The 10,000-nt window shown below is 40.6% G+C and overlaps 1 protein-coding gene and 2 long non-coding RNA genes across 3 annotated transcripts in view; all 3 read right to left on the bottom strand.

Annotated features, from left to right (window-relative positions):
- LOC138948195 (uncharacterized) overlaps positions 1-1,239 on the bottom strand; it is a 5,578-nt gene extending 4,339 nt beyond the window's left edge. Inside the window, exon 1 of the long non-coding RNA XR_011449922.1 lies at positions 851-1,239. This is a non-coding gene — a long non-coding RNA (uncharacterized lncRNA). The remainder of the gene's footprint in view (positions 1-850) is intronic.
- Positions 1-10,000, bottom strand: part of LOC138948194 (uncharacterized) — a 41,154-nt gene that overhangs the window by 16,288 nt on the left and 14,866 nt on the right. The gene's annotated exons all lie outside the window — the stretch shown is intronic.
- The window catches only part of LOC138948196 (uncharacterized), an 11,003-nt gene continuing 5,600 nt past the window's right edge, over positions 4,598-10,000 (bottom strand). Inside the window, exon 4 of the long non-coding RNA XR_011449923.1 lies at positions 4,598-4,690. This is a non-coding gene — a long non-coding RNA (uncharacterized lncRNA). The remainder of the gene's footprint in view (positions 4,691-10,000) is intronic.

Below are 10,000 nucleotides of genomic sequence, written 5' to 3'. Positions count from 1 at the left end.
AAAAAGCAAGACTCACATGACAATCGTCATGAAGAATTATTTTCTCCATTTTGATTAATCTGGCGAATTAGAAGAATCTGACCAGTGTTGTTCCACAACACAGAAGACACTAGATCAGTTGAACCTGGATTCAAAATACACATATATCGGTCAAAATACTCTGGACACAAAAACTTTCTTGTGTCAAAAGATATCCTGCGTGTCGAAACTATCGGATACTCGACCAACTTGGGATCAGATCCAAAGACCAAGGCCTGGAAACAACACTGTCTGACGAATCTGAGGTCTCCAATGTACCTTAATCTAGACGCACACGCCATGATTTCTCGGAAAACTCAACACAAGTATGTATATAATAAATAAAAGAGAGTGACCTAGCTTCAGAGACAAAAAGTAGTCCAGACTGCAGGCAATACGAATACCGCCCTCTATGACGCGGAAGCCTAGACACGCTATCAAGTACAAGGTTTTAATGTGTATAACTGGTTTTATCCCACCATTTAGGCAATCAGGGGATGCACGCTTGGTATTTTCCTGTATCTATAACCCACCGAACTCCGACATGGATTACAGGATCTTTTCCGTGCGTATTTGGTCTTGTTTCATGCACGGTTATACACGAAGGAGGATAAGGCACTAGCAGGTCGGCACTTTAGTTGACCTGGGAGATCGGACCAATCTCTACCCTTAACCCATCAGGCGCAGCCAGGATTCCAAAGTTCTGAGACCTGAGGCGAGTGAACTACTTTTTTTAATCGATTTTTCTTTGGGGCGATATAAATGTACCGCTCTAAATTTACGTCTTCCTATACATATGCAAGACGTATGGCATCACCCTGTACATTCTTACCGCACTTGGTCTTGTCCTCGCTGGGAGTTGCGCCCGCGCTACAGGTGCACTTCTTGGTGGTTCCTTCTGTCGGGCACTCGGAACCAGTTACACATTGGGTTGTCACGGTGCACGTCTCTCCAATCTTAAGCCCTGCAATGTAAGCAGAAAGGAATAAACTGAGGTTTGTGTAGTTTTGAGGCGCAGTTGTCGTTGATGCCCTTGATACGACCACCGTTGTAAAAACCTGAGTTGCCATATGACCGTGTCCCCAGGGTACATCAATTGTACAAGATAAAGTCACGCAAGAGGGAACCGTATTTTTGAAACTTTTGTTAAACATGTAAAGAAGTTGAGCCTGAAGACTTAGCATGGTTGTTCCCTGGAAACAAGGCCATGAAAGGACTCTGGTTGTTCCCTGGAAACAAGGCCATGAAAGGACTCTGGTTGTTTGATGGCATGTTTGTCTTTCCATGTCTCTCTGTGTGTCCCGCGTGGCTGTGACTGGGTGTGCTCTGTGTGTCCCGCGTGGCTGTGTCTGGGTGTGCTCTGTGTGTTCAGACAGCGTTCCCCAAACTCTGCGTCATGTACGCAATAGAAGCCGCACAAACGTACCCGACATTCGTAGAGGGTTCTGCGACGCACTATATCTGAAAAGAGCGGATCTGGGCATGCATAAAGATATCTGTTATCATGCGTACCGTTGGTATAGTTTTCAGAAAAAGGTTCTGCTGGAAGAATACCGACGAACATTTACGGAGTTAATCCAACTAATATGACCTCACTGTTTTGATGGAGGGCTGAGAGAACTTCAAAAAGTCGGCATTACGTTGAAAAGAGCGCTCCAAGGATAGAGTTTCGAATGGAAGCATTGTGTGTGTGTGTGTGTGTGTGTGTGTGTGTGTGTGTGTGTGTGTGTGTGTGTGTGTGTGTGTGTGTGTGTGTATGTGTGTGTTTGTGTGTGAGTGTGTGTGTGTGTGTGTGTGTGTGTGTGTGTGTGTGTGTGTGTGTGTATGTGTGTGTACCAGAAAGATCTGGATCAAAGTTTTGTGCGTTGAAGTGTTTGAGTGTATGTGGGTAGGTGTGTGGGAGGATCTCGACTAGATAAATTACAAAGGGCTCTGCTATTTTCCCGGGCAAAGCCGGACCCCGACTGCTAGTATATATCTATATATCCCATGACCTCCCTTCTTTGTCTCTGTTACTTCAGTATGGGTATATATGTTGTATTTTTACAGCTCAATAAATACATCATGGACTCCAAAAAATATATGATAGTGCAGATTCCGATTTGGGCAAAGAACTACGTTCCTCCCGACCTTTGACCTCGCGCCGAACAATGTGACACATTTGTATGAAGTTCCAAAATCGTATCGCACGGCTTAGAAAACCATATCAGTTGCACGCAAACATGAATCTCGGAACTGATCTGATGTATGGGATGCAATAAACAAACGTTTCTTTCATTATGAAAGCAATGCAGGTCGAAAAAAACGAACATTCAGCTTACAAGATACACAGATGCTAGCGAACGATCGAACCTCTGTTTGCTATCCGTGTGTCGACAAGCATCGCTACCATAGGAATAATCCCAAAAAGAATATGCAACACAACAGAAAGAAAATGTGTTCCCTCAATACTGTTTCGAACGTTTTCTCCGTGTCCCTGTCTACTGCAGACCGGTTTACAAGAACAAAAACCAAAACAAAACAATGTCTCCCTTGCACCCGGACAGCACACAGATAAAAACTAGAGTTGTCTTGTCTTGTCTTGAGTTTAAGCTGGCGCAACCTTAATCCAATCAGAAATATGCTTAAAGGTAGATTGTAATACACTCTTAATTGCTTTGCTGCTAAAGAGTTCTATCCGCAGTTTTATTAACCCGTGCATAACACTAGTTTGAACAGTCGAACACCACTGATCATAATGCGAATGGTTGCGAACCAAAACAAAAAAACGAGTACCCTCCCTTGCATCGTACCAGACGACTGGTTTATCTACCGAGACGCGTCCTTTGGCTTCGCTTCGTTATCACGTATTTGCGAGCAAGTCTACTCTTTTGCCTGGCTCTGCAGTAAGTCCACATTGGCGATGAAGGTATCTAAAAACTTAACATGTGTGTATTTTTCCGTAATCCAGTCATATTCTTTCAAAATGCAATCAAGCGGCGGTGACAGACTTGGGTCCTGTTTTCTTCACACCCATACCAGTTTAGGTTCATGCAAACACACTCGCAAAACAGTTTATCACGTAGATACATTTCAAATAGGGAGCAAATGGTTAAATCTACATATGTGTTCCCTAAAATTTGCTTCTCTGTCAATAAGCCTAATTGTATAATAATACGTTCGAAAAAAACAACGTGGAATCGATTCTGAATCGAGTAAGCCAAATGGGGGCCAAACCGGTTTCCCCGTTCCGCCGACCTGAAACGCAAAAGAATTGTGCGCTTCAACTAAATGGATTTCTATACGACTTCATTACTTTCTTGCAACTTATGAACCTTTACTTAAAGCTTTTAAACGGTCTGAAAGTAGTGTTACCGCGTACTTATAGATGCACTCATTCGTTTTATTTTTTCAGCGACGGTCACTTAGTTTAAGGTTGCAAAAGGGCCAAGTCTCGCTGACAACACCGTATAACACTCCACAGATCGCAACAGTAGTCTACACTTTGTGTTTGATGGTAGAATGGGATATACAGATTACAACACTCGTGGTTTTTTATATGGCTTGTATTTCAGTCAAGACCCAGCGGGAATATCGATCGAGAGCCACTCGCCAGAGGCTCGTGTCTCCCGATGATATTCATCCGCTGGGTCTTGACTGAAATACAAGCCATATAAAAAACCACTCGTGTTGTAACCTATACATATCCCATGACCTCCCTTCTTTGTCTCTGTTACTTCAGTATGGGTATATATGTTGTATTTTTATAGCTCAATAAATACATCATGGACTCAAAAAAATATATGATAGTGCAGATTCCGATTTGGGCGAAGAACTACTTTGCTCCCGACCTTTGACCTCGCGCCGAACAATGTGACACGTTTGTATGAAGTTCCAAAATCGTATTGCACGGCTCAGAAAACCATATCAGTTGCACGCAAAAATGAATCTCAGAACTGATCTGATGTATGAGATGCAATAAGCAAACGTTTCTTTCATTATGAAAGCAATGCAGGTCGAAAAAAACGAACATTCAACTTACAAGATAACCAGATGCTAGCGAACCAAAACAAAAACACGAGTACCCTCCCTTGCTTCGTTAGCAGACGACTTTTGAGAATCTGTCAGACCGTCCTTACCTGGCACGGTTGGGCTTCGCTATCAATTATCGGCTGTTTCACGTGTTTTGCGAGCAAGTCTATAAAAAACCACTCGTGTTGTAACCTATACATATATACACAAACCGCAAACATTAGTTAAAAAGTAAAAGCAAACAAGCAAGATAAGTTGGCTACTCAAATGTTCGGTCAAAGACCCCTCGTGCAATGCACACAGACAACGAAAGCTATATAATGTGTGTGTGTGTGTGTGTGTGTGTGTGTGTGTGTGTGTGTGTGTTTGTGTGTGTGTGTGTGTGTGTGTGTGTGTGTCTGTCTGTCTGTCTGTCTGTCTGTCTGTCTGTCTGTCTGTCTGAGTCTGTGTGTACGTACACGACAACGCATGTATACGCCTCTGCAGATCATAAACGACCATTTTATTTCGTTTTCTTGTTGAATCAGTCATGCGGGTTTTTTCGCAATCACACGAGACGGGTACTTACTGCATGTTCTTACGTCGTCTACGACATCGCAGGTGGCAGTTGTCACACAGTTCGTTCCAACAGGACAACTTTGTCCTGGATCTACATTGGCAACTGGAATCACAGAAAAACAGCGATAGATAAAACAATCCGTGGAAGCTACTCTGTTACATACAAACACTGTGACACAGACACACTTACACCCACACACCCACAAGATAATTAAAAATGTTATCACAAACAATAGCATTCTGGGCGCATATTCTAGACTCCAAACAAGATTCGTATATACATCAATTATATGACTCAATGTTGCACCATCCGACAGAAACGCCATGGCTACAATTTGTTAGACAATCTCTTTGTAACTTAGGTTTTAATCACGTTTGGCATAACCAATCTACATTAAATGTACACAAATTAAAGTTTGCCATTGACAAAAAACAACAAGAGGAATATATAAGATACTGGACAAAAGAAAAATCAGATACATATTCCAGACTTAAGTTTTATTCTATGATCAGTAAATCTTACGAAATGCAGTCATACTTAATACAAATTAAGAATAATAAACACAGAAAGATGTTAAGCAGATTAAGGACTAGCACACATTGTCTAAAAATTGAAAGTGGAAGACATCAGAATATCCCCAAAGAAAATCGTCTTTGTATTGAATGCAATGTCATAGAAGATGAAATACATTTTCTAGATAAATGCAATAAATATGTTAAATTAAGGGATGAATTTAAAGAAGATGCTTCACATATCAATATGAAATATGCTAACAAAAATCCAAGTAACTTATTTTTAGAAGACGAAGTTCAAGTTCGTCTTGGCAAATTTGTTACGGATTGTTTTAGCATTGTATAATGCATTATTTGTTGTTTGTTGTGTCAATAACTTTACTGGTTCATGACAATAAACATTATTCTATTATATTCTATTCTATTCTATTCACACACACACACACCCACACCCACCCACGCACACACACACACACACACACACGCACACATACACACACACACACACACACACACACACACACACACACACACACACACACACACACACACACACACACACACACACACAAAACACGAATCAACAGCAAACGAGGAAAAGACGAACTATTAAAGTAAAAAAGAGAAATTATGGCCGTTGTGTATATTTTGCATTTTTTTTCAAAGTACAGCAGATTAATTAGTGCACCACGAAAACGGTGTTCGCTAAAAACAGGGAACACACCTATTGCTAGAAAAAATAAGTACACTTTATGAAAGAAAGTTAATAAGAAAGTTGCACACAATGATTCGTAATTTAAAAAAAAACCAATTTTGTGTAACCAAATTTCTTTTAAAGTGTCTAGTTTTCTCGATTTATAATGTTGAAATTTGCTGCTAGATTTGGAACCAGACTATAGTTGTGAACCAGACTATAGTTGTGAACCAGACTGTTCATCTGACTTCTTTTGTCTCTTGCTACTACCAACACAGCTCTGAACAGTTACATAGGTCTACCCAAAGAGTGTTTAAATCCACGCAAAAGACAAGATGCTTACGCAAACATTGTACATGTTTGTGATGAAACAGAGTTTTTTTGTCAGCATATTCCATCAAAACTTGAATGTCTGCTTCTTCACAACCGACCAAATAATATAACAATCAGCTTAGTACTGGCAAGACTAGTACTGCAGGCAGAGAACACAACAGGACGGGAAAAAAAAAACAAGAAACCAACGTACCAAGTCTGTTCAATGTACATATATCTGTTAATTGTGATCATGGCAAGACACTGTTGGTCTCACACTGACGCACACGCACACGCACACGTACGGAATTCTGCAAGCAAACCACGAAGAAAATATTGTTTCTTTAATGTATGTTAAAAAGTTTATAACTTCAACAGATAACGCTAACTGGAAAAGTGCTGTGTATCAAATCAAACAATATCAATTTTACTTAATTATCTCAAATGCAGGTATTGAAGCTGATGTGTATTAACATAAAGACAAAGGCAACACTACAACATTAGTATTACATTTAGATATTCGGTAAACTACCTTGTATACGCTTCCCTCCCTTATGCACCAATTTTGTCCGAAAGTCGGGGGTGGGCGTTTACTAGGTACTAAACCCTTTGCATGAGCGGTTCCTTTACTACACAGAATACGGATATTTTGGTCAGTGTTCAAAGGATGCGTTATTGCACAACACTTTCCTCTCTCTCTCGCACACACACACACACGTACACGCACACACCACACACAGATAATTCTGCAAGGAAACCAGGGAGAAAATATTGTTGCTTTATTGTCTGTAAACAAGTTTATAACTTAAATAGATAGTGATCTGTGGAAGAGATTAATCCAGGTCTGCGGTGAACAAACCCATATCAGCATTTTAACTTTAAGCAAATAAACGCATATCAAAAGTCACGTTTGTCTTGGAAAATGAAAAATCATTTGTTGTCAGTGTGTCACCCAATGTGGGAACAACTGTGTATGAGCGACAACGTCTTGCCTTCAAAGGAATAGAGGGTAAACAAACACCAGTCTGTTCATTCGTTATGTTCTAACTCCTCGAAGTCGACCTTTCTATTAACTTGCAAATCTCGTCATCTCGATTTGTGTGAAGCGATATTACTGCATTTAGTCAACCCTTCGAACTGACATAATGAAATTGACCGCACATATACTCCATAGCTGTGTCATCGGCATTCATGCCTTGCGGTCTTGCTGACACGTTCACACAACAGAGATCGTTCAGAAAGTGACGAGCCAGGATAGCGCATTAGCGAACAGCACTTCACAATAAAACGTGCGTCTTTATATTCTTTCTAATTTTCATACCTTGGTTTTAATCCAAACATAACATATCTATATTATGTTTTTGGAATCACGATACAAAAAAACAAGTCGTGTAAGGCGAAAATACAACATTTACTCAAGTAGCTGTCGAACTCACAGAATGAAACTGAACGCAATGCAATTTTTCAGCAAGACCGTATACTCGTAGCATCGTCAGTCCACCGCTTAGACAGTGAAATTGACAAGAAGAGCGGGGTAGTAGTTGCGCTGAGAAGGATAGCACGCTTTTCTGTACCTCTCTTCGTTTTAACTTTCTGAGCGTGTTTTTAATCCAAACATATCATATCTATATGTTTTTGGAATCAGGAACCGACAAGGAATAAGATGAAAGTGTTTTTAAATTGATTTCGACAATTTAATTTTGATAATAATTTTTATATTTTTAATTTTCAGAGCTTGTTTTTAATCCAAATATAACATATTTATATGTTTTTGGAATCAGAAAATGATGGAAAATAAGATGAACGTAAATTTGGATCGTTTTATAAAACAAATATTTTTTTTACAATTTTCAGATTTTTAATGACCAAAGTCATCAATTAATTTTTAAGCCACCACGCTGAAATGCAATACCGAAGTCCGGGCTTCGTCGAAGATTACTTGACCAAAATTTCAACCAATTTGGTTGAAAAATGAGGGCGTGACAGTGCCGCCTCAACTTTCACGAAAAGCCGGATATGACGTCATCAAAGACATTTATCAAAAAAACGGAAAAAACGCTCGGGGATATCATACCCAGGAACTCTCATGTCAAATTTCATAAAGATCGGTCCAGTCGTTTGGTCTGAATTGCTCTACACACACGCACGCACGCACGCACACACACACACACACATGCACACACACACACACACACACACACACACACACACACACACACACACACACACACATACACCTCGACCCTCGTCTCGATTCCCCCCTCTATGTTAAAACATTTAGTCATAACTTCACTAAATGTAAAAACGTCTGGGGATATCATACCCAGGAACTGTCATGTCAAATTTCATAAAGATCGGTCCTGTAGTTTAGTCTGAATCGCTCTACACACACACAGACAGACAGACAGACAGACACACACACATACACACATACACCACGACCCTCGTCTCGATTCCCCTCTCTATGTTAAAACATTTAGTCAAAACTTGACTAAATGTAAAAATCAGATGAAATTGTTTTTAAAATACTGAACCTGGTCCATACACTGACGTGACACCTGTTTTCTCAATAACTTTTTTTTTTTTTCATTTTCATTACTTTATTGTCCCATCGCTGGGAAATTCGGGTCGCTTCCTCCCAGTGGAAAGCTAGCAGCAACGGAGTCGCGCTACCCAGGTGTCTGCGTGTTTAGGTGTATTCAGCCACCTGCACTTATGGCAGAATGACCAAGATCTTTTACGTGCCATTGTGATGACACGGGGGTGGGACATGGCTTCCGTCTCTGGGTCTGCACATAAAGTTGACCCGTGTCCGTCCCGGCCCGGATTCGAACCAGCCCAACTAAATTTCAGATTTGATTACAGAATTACAACAGAAGTATGTAAGCAATAATACACTCGCTTACATATAATAAATTGTAATCGTAAAATCACTTTCCGGCAGAGTCGCACACACTTTCACACTCAGAAATGACAAAAACAGTCATCGTTTGATCAACTCAAAATGACGTATCTCAACAGTTTTATGATTAATATGGCGTCTAAAAAACCAAAACTGAGGGTAGAACATTGTTTTGATGTCAAATCAATGAGAGCGTCAATACTGCGTGGGCGAAATTCCATCGTTTTTGTCCATATAAAGACGGATGCACAAACACACACGCACACACGCGCACACTGACACACACATACACACACACACACACACACACACACACACACACGACCCTCGTCTCCATTTCCGGTCTATGTTAACACATGTAATCTAAAATTAACTAAAAGTTAAAAATAAAAAAATAAGACAACACATACTGACAACAATAAGAACAAACAGCCAGAACACAAGTGTCTGCTTTACGAGGAGCGGATGACCGGCTGAACCAGCGACAGCTTTGACCCAGTTTGAACACTGGCTGAGTTTAAAAAAAAAAAATTCTGTACACCACACCGGGCTGACACGTGTGGGGCGATCGAGGTCACTGGGCCTTGGGCACTGCATGCACATGATTCACACACTTTCTTGTTCAGCCAGTTAACGCTCGGTTTCATATGACACACCATAGACCAAATAGCCTAGACCGCCAACTCGTCACGTGACCCTTCGAGGTTACGACTCTCGACTTTCAGGGGCGCGTCACGTCCGGTTTGAAAGGCCAGCGATTCGAAGACAGTGGAAAGAAAGCACGCTCCAGTTATTTGTGACAATGGGAGGTGACAATGAACTGGATTTTCCAAAACTCCAAACTAAACTTAACAAAACTCATCGAAAAACATGTTCCATAATTATGCACTTTTGCTGATTTTAATTATTTGTGCATGTTCAGAACTTACCTTGGCAACTTCGTCCATGTTTACAATCGAAACCGGATATGACGCTCCCCTGATTTCTGAAAG

Source organism: Littorina saxatilis, linkage group LG15, assembly GCF_037325665.1.
Source record: "Littorina saxatilis isolate snail1 linkage group LG15, US_GU_Lsax_2.0, whole genome shotgun sequence".
NCBI lineage: Eukaryota > Metazoa > Mollusca > Gastropoda > Littorinimorpha > Littorinidae > Littorina > Littorina saxatilis.
Note: the sequence above shows the minus strand (reverse complement) of the source record. Positions and strands in the feature narration are given on the sequence as shown.